Source organism: Epinephelus lanceolatus, chromosome 7 (assembly GCF_041903045.1).
Source record: "Epinephelus lanceolatus isolate andai-2023 chromosome 7, ASM4190304v1, whole genome shotgun sequence".
Classification (NCBI taxonomy): Eukaryota; Metazoa; Chordata; class Actinopteri; order Perciformes; family Serranidae; genus Epinephelus; species Epinephelus lanceolatus.
In genome coordinates, this window is record NC_135740.1 from 21,201,651 (window position 1) to 21,217,958 (window position 16,308).

The following is a 16,308-nucleotide window of genomic DNA, read 5'->3' on the forward strand; positions in this document are numbered from 1 at the left end:
TGGCCAGAGGGGCTGCAGCTGTGGCGGTCACTGAAGCAAAAACCCAGGTGTAGGAGGAGTTCGAAGAGGCTATGGAGAAGGACTTTTGGTTGGCCTCAAGACACTTTTGGCACACTGTTAGACGCCTCAGGAAGGGAAGGCAGGGATTGTCTCAGGCTGTGCTCAGCAGAGAAGGAGAACTGCTGACCCCAATTGGGGACATCGTCCAGCGGTGGAAGGAGCACTTTGAGGAACTCCTGAACCGGGCCGTCACGTCCACTGTGGAGAAAATGGATGGATGGATGGATGGATGGATGGATGGATGGATGGACAGTCTCTGCTGATGACAAGAGAGCCTCAGGTACCAGCAGTGTCCACCAAGGTCTGGGAAAGACTCCATGATGGTAGTCGCAGGTCTTGCACTTCCCTGAAAGGCCACTCTTCTCCAGGGCTCGTAGCTGCCTCTCTGCGTGGTTAAACATCTCCATCACACTTGTCATTCAGTTGGGCTCTATACCACCTCCCCAGTCTCTTTACAGGCTGTTTGGTGACCTGCGAGGAATGCGGTGAAGCTGCAGTGGGCTGCTGTTCCCCAGAAATGACTTTAATTGTTCTCTGAAATGATGAACTACAGCACAGTTGAATTCTTCAGTGATGTATTCTCTGATGGGTGTCATCGAACTCTTGTCGACCATTTCTTTCCACTGCTCCTTTAATTTTTCACAAACTTTGTGCTGTACTGCTGGCAGAAAAGTCAAAGAATCAATCGTCTGCTTTCCCCGGTCCAAATGATCGCCACGCAGACCAAATGAAGTTTCTGCCAGGTTCACAAGTTTTTTTCGAGCAGATGTAATGCCCCTGCGGAGTGTGTTCTTATCCGTGTCTTTAACATGTGACAGAGTGTTGCTGATATCACTCTTGTTGAAAATGTCCCTCAGATTCTTAGGATCCGGTGTGAAAGGGACGTCCTCGCATTTCACAATATGTGAATAAAAAGGACTGTCGGGACATGAGATGGTAGAATAGTTGAGATATTTAAAATAATTTGGACCACTTAGTCCCCAAAACTTTGTAAATGCCACATCAGTACAAACGTCATAATGCTGACGCCATTCATGGGCTTTGTGTAAAAGCTGAAACATACAAGGGACAATTTGGTCTCCCCTTTTTAAACACGGGCTATTAAGTGTATAAATCAAAATGTGTTTCACCATGGTCCCATTGTGCTGTAGATAATCATCCAGTTGCTTGATTACAATCTCTTCACTGTGTGTTGATGCTCTGATGGTCGGTCTGCTTTGGTCTGCTTTGGTGCGCAGGGCACCAGACTCTTTCTTCTGGTTCTGAAATTCTGGATGAACTGCCGCAAAATCCTTTCTGCTGTTGTCCTTCAAGAGGACCATGGCATATGCAAATTGTTTGTCTCTTTCAGGTTCTCTTCTCTTGAAATCTTTGATATGCCATTGCCGTACTGTATCAGAACACACAGCATCATTACCATCTTGCTCTCCCTTAGATGGAAGCAGTCCCATCAAGCGATTGTACATTTCTGTTTTGTCACAGCAGTTTGTCGTTTCTTCCCAACTGTCAGTTAACAACTGAATCCTCTTGGTCACATCTGAACAATCCAGATTTGCTGTGAAATTGGCACAAGAGTTTGCAATTTTTGAATGTCCAACCTCTTCCAAGCCTCGATTTTCTCCAGGATTCATGTCTTGTTTTTTTATACGTTGGTCCAGCTGTAAACTTTGACTTCCCTTCATTTGTTGTATCACTGTATGATTTACTCTCATTGTTAATATCTTGAATCTTGACATTCATTTCAGAGATGAAACAAGTTATCTTCGGGTGGCTCAGTCTGTTGGTGTGACCACACGCTGTATTTTATGAGTGTGTAACTTTGCTGATCTACTGAACTCTGATCACAGCACCTTAGTGGAGTTGTCATGGTCCAGGCTGGAGGGAATGTCCTAGCCGTCGCTGATTTTCCATGCCAAGGCTTCTGCTGTTGATAAGGGCACTTCACAGTTTAATAGTTGTGTTTTTACAAATGGAGACAGTAATTTGAGGGTCAGCAATGTATTGATGGGGTGAAGAATTCTGAGGTAGATAGAGATGAAGGGTTGTTGGGGAAGATTTACAGTTAAGTATATAGACTTTCTTGTTATCTTCAACAAGTGACTGTGTTTTGTACATATCGGTGGTTAGACGGCACTTTTCCGGCAGCCAGGCTGGAACTCTCAACCCTCTTATTGCAAGGCGGAAGCGTTATCCACTGAACTAGGAGTGCTGGCCAGTTGCGCAATCATTTCTACGCCTTAAATACCTTCCACTCAACTCTGTTGGATGTTGGATTACAGTGAGCCGGTTGTTTCCCAGAATGTTGAAAAATCTTTACATCTACATCAGAAGTCACTCATAGGTGGACCACGGTCCAGGTCGGACATAGACGCCGTCCAATCCGGACCCCAATCTATAACCAATAAATGATTGAGTATTGCTAAACTTTGATGAAGCATTATTATTTTAACTGCCGCAGCCTTTCTGGCCTTTACGCCAACAGGTTTAGCTGCTCAGGAAACTCACAGACCAATTGCATGCATTGTAAATTGTTTCACATGATGCTCCTCAGCCAGTCAAATCTCTGCATTCTGTGAGTGAGTCAGTGACCCCTTTTTTTAATTCAGGATCAGGAAGTGAGACTCACACACGGGAGCCAGACGCGACAAAAGCCGGAGAATTAAGTGAGTGGCAGGAAACAATTTTCCAAAAAGAAAAGTAGTCACTTAGAGCTTTTAATCAAGAAGGGACAGGCTCTAACATGTTCATTCTTCCCACAGGCAGTTCAAACTCCCCCAGACTCTTGACGGGCTTCATGGTGACCTGAGAGGAATACGGTGAAGCTGCAGGCAGCTACTGTTGCCCAGAAATCACTTTAAGCTGTTCTCTGAAAAGATGTACTACAGCACTGTTGACTTCTTCAGCTCTCTGATGGGTGTCATTGAACTGTTGTTGACAGGGGGAAATGTGCAAACCCTTTATCATAGCACTCTGTGCACTCCTGCACCATTTGAGTCTTGTTCCCAGTTTACAGAAACAGTTTGTCCTGCATGTACACATTGTGTGTTGCTGTTGATTGGTGCTTAATTAAATGTATTTAAATACGCATCTGTTTGTCTACCTACTTGTGTTTACATGATAATTATTTCAATATTTTTACCTATCTTCATTCAGCTGTATGGCTATTTCTGTCTTCCTGAAAACTGATCTTGGAATAAATACAGTGAGAGCCATTAAAAACCAGAGACAAATTCCTTGTATACGTACACAGAGGTGGCCAGTTAAGCTGATTCTGGTTCTAAGTAGGTGGTGCATGTCAGTTCAGGGTGTGCAATCAGGAGAGAAGCAGAGTAGACTTAAAACTGTTGGTCACAGTTAAGAGGTTGAGAAACTTCTGGGTGCCACCAAGAGTAGGAAGAAGGTGGACCACCAGACTTCCTCTGTGCCATGGAGACTTGGATGAACATACTGTATTTGAAAGTGTTTTTGAAATAATGGAGCACAGACAAATTTCCTTTACAGTTGAAACCTTAATTTACAATATGGTTTAGGGACACAAGCTTTGTCAGGTGCTCATGTGTCTTTATTTGGCCTGGAGATGTGATACAATTCTTGTCCTGATTCAAGAGGGAAAGCTGCTCTCGTTTTCCAGACCTTTGCCATAGCGAGGATCCCTGTGCCTCAGGCTTCCTCGTCTGCCTTCTCCCCTGGCCTGAGGAAGCTGATTAAGCGAGGGCCTTTGGCTCGGAGCTTGGTGTTCTTTGGCTGCCTCTCTTTCTGCCATCCCTCCATTGGCTGGTCCAGGACCTGATCAGGCAGCCATCTAAATCTCCCGTCTGTCAGGCTTGTTTGGCAATAAACCAAGGCTCTACTACAGCCCGAACATATCAAGGATGCCACAAACAGTTTGCAGGGGGTAACATCAGTCTATTTTATTGTTAAACAAAAGCACAAAATAAGACTTACAACTTAGGGAAGGAAACAAAAAGGGGTTGGAGATCCCAGCCAAAAGAAACAAAAGATGGGGAATCGCCGGGCCAGCCACACACTGGGCCGTCGCACCCAGCTCATCCCCCTAAACCTCCCAAACTGAAGCTAAACTAACAAAACAAAATCCGAAAAATGAGACTACCAGAAACCTCCAACCCAAACTAAAATAACAAATCCAATTAACAAAACCCAGCTCAGCTCCTTGAACCGTGTTGTCAACTGATCACAGCCGGACAGACCTGGTAAACCCAAATGTGTATTGAGGGTGAAATGGAAACGTCTGGCTGAGGCCCCTGTCCGTGAGGTCTTCAACTCCCACCTCCGGAAGAATTTCTCGTGCATGCCGGGGGAGGTTGGGGACATGGAATCCGACTGGTCTGTGTTCAAAGCCTCCATTGTGGAGGCGGCTGCTAGGAACTGCGGTCAGAAGCTTGTTGGTGCCTGTCGTGGCGGCAACCTTAGAACCCGCTGGTGGACATCAGCGGTGAGGGAGCCGTCAGGCTGAAGAGGGAGACCTTTCGGTGTCTGGCTGGCCCAGGGGTCTCCTGAAGCAGCAGACAGGTACCGGATGGCCAGAGGGGCTGCAGCTGTGGCGGTCACTGAAGCAAAAACCCAGGTGTAGGAGGAGTTCGAAGAGGCTATGGAGAAGGACTTTTGGTTGGCCTCAAGACACTTTTGGCACACTGTTAGACGCCTCAGGAAGGGAAGGCAGGGATTGTCTCAGGCTGTGCTCAGCAGAGAAGGAGAACTGCTGACCCCAATTGGGGACATCGTCCAGCGGTGGAAGGAGCACTTTGAGGAAGTCCTGAACCGGGCCGTCACGTCCACTGTGGAGAAAATGGATGGATGGATGGATGGATGGATGGATGGATGGACAGTCTCTGCTGATGACAAGAGAGCCTCAGGTACCAGCAGTGTCCACCAAGGTCTGGGAAAGACTCCATGATGGTAGTCGCAGGTCTTGCACTTCCCTGAAAGGCCACTCTTCTCCAGGGCTCGTAGCTGCCTCTCTGCGTGGTTAAACATCTCCATCACACTTGTCATTCAGTTGGGCTCTATACCACCTCCCCAGTCTCTTTACAGGCTGTTTGGTGACCTGCGAGGAATGCGGTGAAGCTGCAGTGGGCTGCTGTTCCCCAGAAATGACTTTAATTGTTCTCTGAAATGATGAACTACAGCACAGTTGAATTCTTCAGTGATGTATTCTCTGATGGGTGTCATCGAACTCTTGTCGACCATTTCTTTCCACTGCTCCTTTAATTTTTCACAAACTTTGTGCTGTACTGCTGGCAGAAAAGTCAAAGAATCAATCGTCTGCTTTCCCCGGTCCAAATGATCGCCACGCAGACCAAATGAAGTTTCTGCCAGGTTCACAAGTTTTTTTCGAGCAGATGTAATGCCCCTGCGGAGTGTGTTCTTATCCGTGTCTTTAACATGTGACAGAGTGTTGCTGATATCACTCTTGTTGAAAATGTCCCTCAGATTCTTAGGATCCGGTGTGAAAGGGACGTCCTCGCATTTCACAATATGTGAATAAAAAGGACTGTCGGGACATGAGATGGTAGAATAGTTGAGATATTTAAAATAATTTGGACCACTTAGTCCCCAAAACTTTGTAAATGCCACATCAGTACAAACATCATAATGCTGACGCCATTCATGGGCTTTGTGTAAAAGCTGAAACATACAAGGGACAATTTGGTCTCCCCTTTTTAAACACGGGCTATTAAGTGTATAAATCAAAATGTGTTTCACCATGGTCCCATTGTGCTGTAGATAATCATCCAGTTGCTTGATTACAATCTCTTCACTGTGTGTTGCTGCTCTGATGGTCAGTCTGCTTTGGTCTGCTTTGGTGCGCAGGGCACCAGACTCTTTCTTCTGGTTCTGAAATTCTGGATGAACTGCCGGAAAATCCTTTCTGCTGTTGTCCTTCAAGAGGACCATGGCATATGCAAATTGTTTGTCTCTTTCAGGTTCTCTTCTCTTGAAATCTTTGATATGCCATTGCCGTACTGTATCAGAACACACAGCATCATTACCATCTTGCTCTCCCTTAGATGGAAGCAGTCCCATCAAGCGATTGTACATTTCTGTTTTGTCACAGCAGTTTGTCGTTTCTTCCAAACTGTCAGTTAACAACTGAATCCTCTTGGTCACATCTGAACAATCCAGATTTGCTGTGAAATTGGCACAAGAGTTTGCAATTTTTGAATGTCCAACCTCTTCCAAGCCTCGATTTTCTCCAGGATTCATGTCTTGTTTTTTTATACGTTGGTCCAGCTGTAAACTTTGACTTCCCTTCATTTGTTGTATCACTGTATGATTTACTCTCATTGTTAATATCTTGAATCTTGACATTCATTTCAGAGATGAAACAAGTTATCTTCGGGTGGCTCAGTCTGTTGGTGTGACCACACGCTGTATTTTATGAGTGTGTAACTTTGCTGATCTACTGAACTCTGATCACAGCACCTTAGTGGAGTTGTCATGGTCCAGGCTGGAGGGAATGTCCTTGCCGTCGCTGATTTTCCATGCCAAGGCTTCTGCTGTTGATAAGGGCACTTCACAGTTTAATAGTTGTGTTTTTACAAATGGAGACAGTAATTTGAGGGTCAGCAATGTATTGATGGGGTGAAGAATTCTGAGGTAGATAGAGATGAAGGGTTGTTGGGGAAGATTTACAGTTAAGTATATAGACTTTCTTGTTATCTTCAAGAAGTGACTGTGTTTTGTACATATCGGTGGTTAGACGGCACTTTTCCGGCAGCCAGGCTGGAACTCTCAACCCTCTTATTGCAAGGCGGAAGCGTTATCCACTGAACTAGGAGTGCTGGCCAGTTGCGCAATCATTTCTACGCCTTAAATACCTTCCACTCAACTCTGTTGGATGTTGGATTACAGTGAGCCGGTTGTTTCCCAGAATGTTGAAAAATCTTTACATCTACATCAGAAGTCACTCATAGGTGGACCACGGTCCAGGTCGGACATAGACGCCGTCCAATCCGGACCCCAATCTATAACCAATAAATGATTGAGTATTGCTAAACTTTGATGAAGCATTATTATTTTAACTGCCGCAGCCTTTCTGGCCTTTACGCCAACAGGTTTAGCTGCTCAGGAAACTCACAGACCAATTGCATGCATTGTAAATTGTTTCACATGATGCTCCTCAGCCAGTCAAATCTCTGCATTCTGTGAGTGAGTCAGTGACCCCTTTTTTTAATTCAGGATCAGGAAGTGAGACTCACACACGGGAGCCAGACACCACAAAAGCCGGAGAATTAAGTGAGTGGCAGGAAACAATTTTCCAAAAAGAAAAGTAGTCACTTAGAGCTTTTAATCAAGAAGGGACAGGCTCTAACATGTTCATTCTTCCCACAGGCAGTTCAAACTCCCCCAGACTCTTGACGGGCTTCATGGTGACCTGAGAGGAATACGGTGAAGCTGCAGGCAGCTACTGTTGCCCAGAAATCACTTTAAGCTGTTCTCTGAAAAGATGTACTACAGCACTGTTGACTTCTTCAGCTCTCTGATGGGTGTCATTGAACTGTTGTTGACAGGGGGAAATGTGCAAACCCTTTATCATAGCACTCTGTGCACTCCTGCGCCCTTTGAGTCTTGTTCCCAGTTTACAGAAACAGTTTGTCCTGCATGTACACATTGTGTGTTGCTGTTGATTGGTGCTTAATTAAATGTATTTAAATACGCATCTGTTTGTCTACCTACTTGTGTTTACATGATAATTATTTCAATATTTTTACCTATCTTCATTCAGCTGTATGGCTATTTCTGTCTTCCTGAAAACTGATCTTGGAATAAATACAGTGAGAGCCATTAAAAACCAGAGACAAATTCCTTGTATACGTACACAGAGGTGGCCAGTTAAGCTGATTCTGGTTCTAAGTAGGTGGTGCATGTCAGTTCAGGGTGTGCAATCAGGAGAGAAGCAGAGTAGACTTAAAACTGTTGGTCACAGTTAAGAGGTTGAGAAACTTCTGGGTGCCACCAAGAGTAGGAAGAAGGTGAACCACCAGACTTCCTCTGTGCCATGGAGACTTGGATGAACATACTGTATTTGAAAGTGTTTTTGAAATAATGGAGCACAGACAAATATCCTTTACAGTTGAAACCTTAATTTACAATATGGTTTAGGGACACAAGCTTTGTCAGGTGCTCATGTGTCTTTATTTGGCCTGGAGATGTGATACAATTCTTGTCCTGATTCAAGAGGGAAAGCTGCTCTCGTTTTCCAGACCTTTGCCATAGCGAGGATCCCTGTGCCTCAGGCTTCCTCGTCTGCCTTCTCCCCTGGCCTGAGGAAGCTGATTAAGCGAGGGCCTTTGGCTCGGAGCTTGGTGTTCTTTGGCTGCCTCTCTTTCTGCCATCCCTCCATTGGCTGGTCCAGGACCTGATCAGGCAGCCATCTAAATCTCCCGTCTGTCAGGCTTGTTTGGCAATAAACCAAGGCTCTACTACAGCCCGAACATATCAAGGATGCCACAAACAGTTTGCAGGGGGTAACATCAGTCTATTTTATTGTTAAACAAAAGCACAAAATAAGACTTACAACTTAAGGAAGGAAACAAAAAGGGGTTGGAGATCCCAGCCAAAAGAAACAAAAGATGGGGAATCGCCGGGCCAGCCACACACTGGGCCGTCGCACCCAGCTCATCCCCCTAAACCTCCCAAACTGAAGCTAAACTAACAAAACAAAATCCGAAAAATGAGACTACCAGAAACCTCCAACCCAAACTAAAATAACAAATCCAATTAACAAAACCCAGCTCAGCTCCTTGAACCGTGTTGTCAACTGATCACAGCCGGACAGACCTGGTAAACCCAAATGTGTATTGAGGGTGAAATGGAAACGTCTGGCTGAGGCCCCTGTCCGTGAGGTCTTCAACTCCCACCTCCGGAAGAATTTCTTGTGCATGCCGGGGGAGGTTGGGGACATGGAATCCGACTGGTCTGTGTTCAAAGCCTCCATTGTGGAGGCGGCTGCTAGGAACTGCGGTCAGAAGCTTGTTGGTGCCTGTCGTGGCGGCAACCTTAGAACCCGCTGGTGGACATCAGCGGTGAGGGAGCCGTCAGGCTGAAGAGGGAGACCTTTCGGTGTCTGGCTGGCCCAGGGGTCTCCTGAAGCAGCAGACAGGTACCGGATGGCCAGAGGGGCTGCAGCTGTGGCGGTCACTGAAGCAAAAACCCAGGTGTAGGAGGAGTTCGAAGAGGCTATGGAGAAGGACTTTTGGTTGGCCTCAAGACAGTTTTGGCACACTGTTAGACGCCTCAGGAAGGGAAGGCAGGGATTGTCTCAGGCTGTGCTCAGCAGAGAAGGAGAACTGCTGACCCCAATTGGGGACATCGTCCAGCGGTGGAAGGAGCACTTTGAGGAACTCCTGAACCGGGCCGTCACGTCCACTGTGGAGAAAATGGATGGATGGATGGATGGATGGATGGATGGATGGACAGTCTCTGCTGATGACAAGAGAGCCTCAGGTACCAGCAGTGTCCACCAAGGTCTGGGAAAGACTCCATGATGGTAGTCGCAGGTCTTGCACTTCCCTGAAAGGCCACTCTTCTCCAGGGCTCGTAGCTGCCTCTCTGCGTGGTTAAACATCTCCATCACACTTGTCATTCAGTTGGGCTCTATACCACCTCCCCAGTCTCTTTACAGGCTGTTTGGTGACCTGCGAGGAATGCGGTGAAGCTGCAGTGGGCTGCTGTTCCCCAGAAATGACTTTAATTGTTCTCTGAAATGATGAACTACAGCACAGTTGAATTCTTCAGTGATGTATTCTCTGATGGGTGTCATCGAACTCTTGTCGACCATTTCTTTCCACTGCTCCTTTAATTTTTCACAAACTTTGTGCTGTACTGCTGGCAGAAAAGTCAAAGAATCAATCGTCTGCTTTCCCCGGTCCAAATGATCGCCACGCAGACCAAATGAAGTTTCTGCCAGGTTCACAAGTTTTTTTCGAGCAGATGTAATGCCCCTGCGGAGTGTGTTCTTATCCGTGTCTTTAACATGTGACAGAGTGTTGCTGATATCACTCTTGTTGAAAATGTCCCTCAGATTCTTAGGATCCGGTGTGAAAGGGACGTCCTCGCATTTCACAATATGTGAATAAAAAGGACTGTCGGGACATGAGATGGTAGAATAGTTGAGATATTTAAAATAATTTGGACCACTTAGTCCCCAAAACTTTGTAAATGCCACATCAGTACAAACGTCATAATGCTGACGCCATTCATGGGCTTTGTGTAAAAGCTGAAACATACAAGGGACAATTTGGTCTCCCCTTTTTAAACACGGGCTATTAAGTGTATAAATCAAAATGTGTTTCACCATGGTCCCATTGTGCTGTAGATAATCATCCAGTTGCTTGATTACAATCTCTTCACTGTGTGTTGCTGCTCTGATGGTCGGTCTGCTTTGGTCTGCTTTGGTGCGCAGGGCACCAGACTCTTTCTTCTGGTTCTGAAATTCTGGATGAACTGCCGCAAAATCCTTTTTGCTGTTGTCCTTCAAGAGGACCATGGCATATGCAAATTGTTTGTCTCTTTCAGGTTCTCTTCTCTTGAAATCTTTGATATGCCATTGCCGTACTGTATCAGAACACACAGCATCATTACCATCTTGCTCTCCCTTAGATGGAAGCAGTGCCATCAAGCGATTGTACATTTCTGTTTTGTCACAGCAGTTTGTCGTTTCTTCCCAACTGTCAGTTAACAACTGAATCCTCTTGGTCACATCTGAACAATCCAGATTTGCTGTGAAATTGGCACAAGAGTTTGCAATTTTTGAATGTCCAACCTCTTCCAAGCCTCAATTTTCTCCAGGATTCATGTCTTGTTTTTTTATACGTTGGTCCAGCTGTAAACTTTGACTTCCCTTCATTTGTTGTATCACTGTATGATTTACTCTCATTGTTAATATCTTGAATCTTGACATTCATTTCAGAGATGAAACAAGTTATCTTCGGGTGGCTCAGTCTGTTGGTGTGACCACACGCTGTATTTTATGAGTGTGTAACTTTGCTGATCTACTGAACTCTGATCACAGCACCTTAGTGGAGTTGTCATGGTCCAGGCTGGAGGGAATGTCCTTGCCGTCGCTGATTTTCCATGCCAAGGCTTCTGCTGTTGATAAGGGCACTTCACAGTTTAATAGTTGTGTTTTTACAAATGGAGACAGTAATTTGAGGGTCAGCAATGTATTGATGGGGTGAAGAATTCTGAGGTAGATAGAGATGAAGGGTTGTTGGGGAAGATTTACAGTTAAGTATATAGACTTTCTTGTTATCTTCAAGAAGTGACTGTGTTTTGTACATATCGGTGGTTAGACGGCACTTTTCCGGCAGCCAGGCTGGAACTCTCAACCCTCTTATTGCAAGGCGGAAGCGTTATCCACTGAACTAGGAGTGCTGGCCAGTTGCGCAATCATTTCTACGCCTTAAATACCTTCCACTCAACTCTGTTGGATGTTGGATTACAGTGAGCCGGTTGTTTCCCAGAATGTTGAAAAATCTTTACATCTACATCAGAAGTCACTCATAGGTGGACCACGGTCCAGGTCGGACATAGACGCCGTCCAATCCGGACCCCAATCTATAACCAATAAATGATTGAGTATTGCTAAACTTTGATGAAGCATTATTATTTTAACTGCCGCAGCCTTTCTGGCCTTTACGCCAACAGGTTTAGCTGCTCAGGAAACTCACAGACCAATTGCATGCATTGTAAATTGTTTCACATGATGCTCCTCAGCCAGTCAAATCTCTGCATTCTGTGAGTGAGTCAGTGACCCCTTTTTTTAATTCAGGATCAGGAAGTGAGACTCACACACGGGAGCCAGACACCACAAAAGCCGGAGAATTAAGTGAGTGGCAGGAAACAATTTTCCAAAAAGAAAAGTAGTCACTTAGAGCTTTTAATCAAGAAGGGACAGGCTCTAACATGTTCATTCTTCCCACAGGCAGTTCAAACTCCCCCAGACTCTTGACGGGCTTCATGGTGACCTGAGAGGAATACGGTGAAGCTGCAGGCAGCTACTGTTGCCCAGAAATCACTTTAAGCTGTTCTCTGAAAAGATGTACTACAGCACTGTTGACTTCTTCAGCTCTCTGATGGGTGTCATTGAACTGTTGTTGACAGGGGGAAATGTGCAAACCCTTTATCATAGCACTCTGTGCACTCCTGCGCCCTTTGAGTCTTGTTCCCAGTTTACAGAAACAGTTTGTCCTGCATGTACACATTGTGTGTTGCTGTTGATTGGTGCTTAATTAAATGTATTTAAATACGCATCTGTTTGTCTACCTACTTGTGTTTACATGATAATTATTTCAATATTTTTACCTATCTTCATTCAGCTGTATGGCTATTTCTGTCTTCCTGAAAACTGATCTTGGAATAAATACAGTGAGAGCCATTAAAAACCAGAGACAAATTCCTTGTATACGTACACAGAGGTGGCCAGTTAAGCTGATTCTGGTTCTAAGTAGGTGGTGCATGTCAGTTCAGGGTGTGCAATCAGGAGAGAAGCAGAGTAGACTTAAAACTGTTGGTCACAGTTAAGAGGTTGAGAAACTTCTGGGTGCCACCAAGAGTAGGAAGAAGGTGAACCACCAGACTTCCTCTGTGCCATGGAGACTTGGATGAACATACTGTATTTGAAAGTGTTTTTGAAATAATGGAGCACAGACAAATATCCTTTACAGTTGAAACCTTAATTTACAATATGGTTTAGGGACACAAGCTTTGTCAGGTGCTCATGTGTCTTTATTTGGCCTGGAGATGTGATACAATTCTTGTCCTGATTCAAGAGGGAAAGCTGCTCTCGTTTTCCAGACCTTTGCCATAGCGAGGATCCCTGTGCCTCAGGCTTCCTCGTCTGCCTTCTCCCCTGGCCTGAGGAAGCTGATTAAGCGAGGGCCTTTGGCTCGGAGCTTGGTGTTCTTTGGCTGCCTCTCTTTCTGCCATCCCTCCATTGGCTGGTCCAGGACCTGATCAGGCAGCCATCTAAATCTCCCATCTGTCAGGCTTGTTTGGCAATAAACCAAGGCTCTACTACAGCCCGAACATATCAAGGATGCCACAAACAGTTTGCAGGGGGTAACATCAGTCTATTTTATTGTTAAACAAAAGCACAAAATAAGACTTACAACTTAAGGAAGGAAACAAAAAGGGGTTGGAGATCCCAGCCAAAAGAAACAAAAGATGGGGAATCGCCGGGCCAGCCACACACTGGGCCGTCGCACCCAGCTCATCCCCCTAAACCTCCCAAACTGAAGCTAAACTAACAAAACAAAATCCGAAAAATGAGACTACCAGAAACCTCCAACCCAAACTAAAATAACAAATCCAATTAACAAAACCCAGCTCAGCTCCTTGAACCGTGTTGTCAACTGATCACAGCCGGACAGACCTGGTAAACCCAAATGTGTATTGAGGGTGAAATGGAAACGTCTGGCTGAGGCCCCTGTCCGTGAGGTCTTCAACTCCCACCTCCGGAAGAATTTCTTGTGCATGCCGGGGGAGGTTGGGGACATGGAATCCGACTGGTCTGTGTTCAAAGCCTCCATTGTGGAGGCGGCTGCTAGGAACTGCGGTCAGAAGCTTGTTGGTGCCTGTCGTGGCGGCAACCTTAGAACCCGCTGGTGGACATCAGCGGTGAGGGAGCCGTCAGGCTGAAGAGGGAGACCTTTCGGTGTCTGGCTGGCCCAGGGGTCTCCTGAAGCAGCAGACAGGTACCGGATGGCCAGAGGGGCTGCAGCTGTGGCGGTCACTGAAGCAAAAACCCAGGTGTAGGAGGAGTTCGAAGAGGCTATGGAGAAGGACTTTTGGTTGGCCTCAAGACAGTTTTGGCACACTGTTAGACGCCTCAGGAAGGGAAGGCAGGGATTGTCTCAGGCTGTGCTCAGCAGAGAAGGAGAACTGCTGACCCCAATTGGGGACATCGTCCAGCGGTGGAAGGAGCACTTTGAGGAACTCCTGAACCGGGCCGTCACGTCCACTGTGGAGAAAATGGATGGATGGATGGATGGATGGATGGATGGATGGATGGATGGATGGATGGACAGTCTCTGCTGATGACAAGAGAGCCTCAGGTACCAGCAGTGTCCACCAAGGTCTGGGAAAGACTCCATGATGGTAGTCGCAGGTCTTGCACTTCCCTGAAAGGCCACTCTTCTCCAGGGCTCGTAGCTGCCTCTCTGCGTGGTTAAACATCTCCATCACACTTGTCATTCAGTTGGGCTCTATACCACCTCCCCAGTCTCTTTACAGGCTGTTTGGTGACCTGCGAGGAATGCGGTGAAGCTGCAGTGGGCTGCTGTTCCCCAGAAATGACTTTAATTGTTCTCTGAAATGATGAACTACAGCACAGTTGAATTCTTCAGTGATGTATTCTCTGATGGGTGTCATCGAACTCTTGTCGACCATTTCTTTCCACTGCTCCTTTAATTTTTCACAAACTTTGTGCTGTACTGCTGGCAGAAAAGTCAAAGAATCAATCGTCTGCTTTCCCCGGTCCAAATGATCGCCACGCAGACCAAATGAAGTTTCTGCCAGGTTCACAAGTTTTTTTCGAGCAGATGTAATGCCCCTGCGGAGTGTGTTCTTATCCGTGTCTTTAACATGTGACAGAGTGTTGCTGATATCACTCTTGTTGAAAATGTCCCTCAGATTCTTAGGATCCGGTGTGAAAGGGACGTCCTCGCATTTCACAATATGTGAATAAAAAGGACTGTCGGGACATGAGATGGTAGAATAGTTGAGATATTTAAAATAATTTGGACCACTTAGTCCCCAAAACTTTGTAAATGCCACATCAGTACAAACGTCATAATGCTGACGCCATTCATGGGCTTTGTGTAAAAGCTGAAACATACAAGGGACAATTTGGTCTCCCCTTTTTAAACACGGGCTATTAAGTGTATAAATCAAAATGTGTTTCACCATGGTCCCATTGTGCTGTAGATAATCATCCAGTTGCTTGATTACAATCTCTTCACTGTGTGTTGCTGCTCTGATGGTCGGTCTGCTTTGGTCTGCTTTGGTGCGCAGGGCACCAGACTCTTTCTTCTGGTTCTGAAATTCTGGATGAACTGCCGCAAAATCCTTTTTGCTGTTGTCCTTCAAGAGGACCATGGCATATGCAAATTGTTTGTCTCTTTCAGGTTCTCTTCTCTTGAAATCTTTGATATGCCATTGCCGTACTGTATCAGAACACACAGCATCATTACCATCTTGCTCTCCCTTAGATGGAAGCAGTGCCATCAAGCGATTGTACATTTCTGTTTTGTCACAGCAGTTTGTCGTTTCTTCCCAACTGTCAGTTAACAACTGAATCCTCTTGGTCACATCTGAACAATCCAGATTTGCTGTGAAATTGGCACAAGAGTTTGCAATTTTTGAATGTCCAACCTCTTCCAAGCCTCGATTTTCTCCAGGATTCATGTCTTGTTTTTTTATACGTTGGTCCAGCTGTAAACTTTGACTTCCCTTCATTTGTTGTATCACTGTATGATTTACTCTCATTGTTAATATCTTGAATCTTGACATTCATTTCAGAGATGAAACAAGTTATCTTCGGGTGGCTCAGTCTGTTGGTGTGACCACACGCTGTATTTTATGAGTGTGTAACTTTGCTGATCTACTGAACTCTGATCACAGCACCTTAGTGGAGTTGTCATGGTCCAGGCTGGAGGGAATGTCCTTGCCGTCGCTGATTTTCCATGCCAAGGCTTCTGCTGTTGATAAGGGCACTTCACAGTTTAATAGTTGTGTTTTTACAAATGGAGACAGTAATTTGAGGGTCAGCAATGTATTGATGGGGTGAAGAATTCTGAGGTAGATAGAGATGAAGGGTTGTTGGGGAAGATTTACAGTTAAGTATATAGACTTTCTTGTTATCTTCAACAAGTGACTGTGTTTTGTACATATCGGTGGTTAGACGGCACTTTTCCGGCAGCCAGGCTGGAACTCTCAACCCTCTTATTGCAAGGCGGAACTAGGAGTGCTGGCCAGTTGCGCAATCATTTCTACGCCTTAAATACCTTCCACTCAACTCTGTTGGATGTTGGATTACAGTGAGCCGGTTGTTTCCCAGAATGTTGAAAAATCTTTACATCTACATCAGAAGTCACTCATAGGTGGACCACGGTCCAGGTCGGACATAGACGCCGTCCAATCCGGACCCCAATCTATAACCAGTAAATGATTGAGTATTGCTAAACTTTGATGAAGCATTATTATTTTAACTGCCGCAGCCTTTCT